This window comes from Athene cunicularia, assembly GCF_003259725.1.
Source record: "Athene cunicularia isolate RWA chromosome 20 unlocalized genomic scaffold, athCun1 chr20_part1, whole genome shotgun sequence".
Classification (NCBI taxonomy): Eukaryota; Metazoa; Chordata; class Aves; order Strigiformes; family Strigidae; genus Athene; species Athene cunicularia.
This window is the reverse complement of record NW_020799125.1, coordinates 7,733,545-7,735,663: the sequence shown is the minus strand read 5'-3', so window position 1 is coordinate 7,735,663 and position 2,119 is coordinate 7,733,545. Positions and strand designations below refer to the sequence as shown.

Genomic DNA, 2,119 nt, shown 5'->3' with positions numbered 1-2,119 from the left:
CCCCCCCCCGGCCATCTTTCATTCTTCCTCAAGAGCCCTGGGAAGCAGACATGCTGAACACAGCACATGCACACCACCTCTCTGAGATGCTTTAACAAAGCATATGTGTATTAGGAACATGGAGCCTGGGAAAAAGGAGGGACTGTGGTCACACAGCTGCACTGGTGACGAGACAGGGCAAGGCCCAGCATAAACAGTCTGGAAGGAATTGTTCCTGCTCCTCAGCGTGCATGCACACACGCAGCAAAAGAAGAGAACTGGCAAAGCTTACAGGACTTTATTTCCTTCAGATCCCTGGCAGGTCTCCATCCTGCAATACATTAGGGGAGCTGCAAGTGTCCTGTGAGATCAAGCTGGCAAAAAGTAACAATAATCCAGGGGTGAGTAACTTCTATTTCTGACACATTACTGGGGATAGGCCTTATTTTTATGGTTGTGTTTGAGTATCTGTAAAGCACACATCTCTCACTGTACTACAGAAAATGATAAAAATGAATCTCTTGCACTGATAGATATGCTGATGTCATTGACACATGGACAATAAATCAGTTCTATAGAAATACGGAGAGCTATCATTTTTGTGTCTGAAAGTAAATCACAAACCAGATCCTGTAAACATTGTACTCTGTGCAGAGTACAGGCAAGCTAGGATCAGTACGAGAACTATTGCAGAAATCTCGGACTTTGCCCTGCTGCCTTCACTGGGGGCCTGTAAAGCCTTTCCCCCCCAAGATGAATTAGAAGGTAGTGCACTTGTCTGAGCACCTCTGTGAGGGGGACACCTGGCCCCAGGAGGTGCTTACATCATCTTTACCTTTGTGGAAACAAGACAGTGAGTAACCTGCTTCCCTGCCAACTCACAAACCTGTGCTGGTTCTGCTTGCCTGCTGGAAACCTGCCCAAAGGCCTCCCTCTCTCTGAGCTGCTCTCAGGTGAGCGTGCAACAGAGGGGGAAGCTTGCACAAGCCTCTCCCTCTGCTGTCATGTTTAGTGGAGAGTCACAAGCTGTAGAAATATCAGTGCAGGTACTAAACACATTCACACTCATTTCTGACAGAAACAGCTGCTGGAGCTTTCTTCCATGCTTTCTTCTATGCTCAATCAAGACTAAATCTGTAACTCCTCTGGGAGTGACTTCACAGGAGGGTGTCTCATCGGGGGCTACCCAGCCAGCACAGTGCAGCCCTTTAAAATCAAACTGCTTGGCCACGTAGTCTTTGGGCATACAAAGCTGCTGTTGAATTTGATTTAAGCTCCATTGCTCAGACTCTGTTCTGAGAAGAGACAGACTGTAAAAGCTCCTTTCCCCTCAATTTAATCAGACTTCAAAATGAGATGAAGTTTTCCAAGCAGCTGCTGCCACAGGTACATTACCAGGAAACCCTTGTACTCTGCATCCCAAACACTGCTCTTGTGTTCATAGGAAGAATCAAACCTACATCCCACGTCCCTGTCTGGCACCTGAGAGGACACTGGCCTGATCACATGCACTCTGTCAACCAGAAAAACTATCCCTTTTATTTTGTGTGACTGTTGGTTTTGCCTTTCTTCTCTCCAGACCTGGACAGTTGCTTTTCTTCAGCCAACGTGCCACAAAGACTTTCTTGGAGAGGAGGAGGAAACCTGATGAGCCTGGAAACTCAGCTGACCTCCAGTCTCTTTTGATAGTAAATAGCAGGAATCGATTTCTGGCATTCCTAGCCCAGGGGAAGCTTAGACACTGCTGCCTGCCTAGCAAATAAAGCAAGCCTTAAAAAGTCACAGACGAGCAAAAGAGCACAGCTGGGTGACTGCTGGGTATCTAGAGGACAGGTTGCGGCGTAGGGAAAGGCAGCCCCCAGTCCGCTGCCCGAAATCACTTTGTAGATGACAGCGTTCCTGTGCCAGGGCTGACCGTCCCCACGGGTTACAGACAAACCGGGGGTGCTTTCTCCTCCCGCTGTCAGCCGCCCAGGACTCCTGCAAGTCCCTTTGTGGGGGGCAGCCCCATGCCCCCGCGCACACCAAAGCTCTCAGCGAGACGAGTGGCTCACCCCCACGCACCGAGGTTGCCCAGCGGGAGCTGAGGTCGCCCCGGGGCAGGCGCTGCGGGGACACGCACTGCCCCGGCGCTGCGCTC

The 2,119-nt window shown here is 50.3% G+C and overlaps 1 protein-coding gene across 1 annotated transcript in view; it reads right to left on the bottom strand.

The window, feature by feature from the left end:
* Window positions 1-2,119, bottom strand: part of LOC113487423 (opsin-5-like) — a 17,077-nt gene that overhangs the window by 14,653 nt on the left and 305 nt on the right. The window lies entirely within an intron of this gene.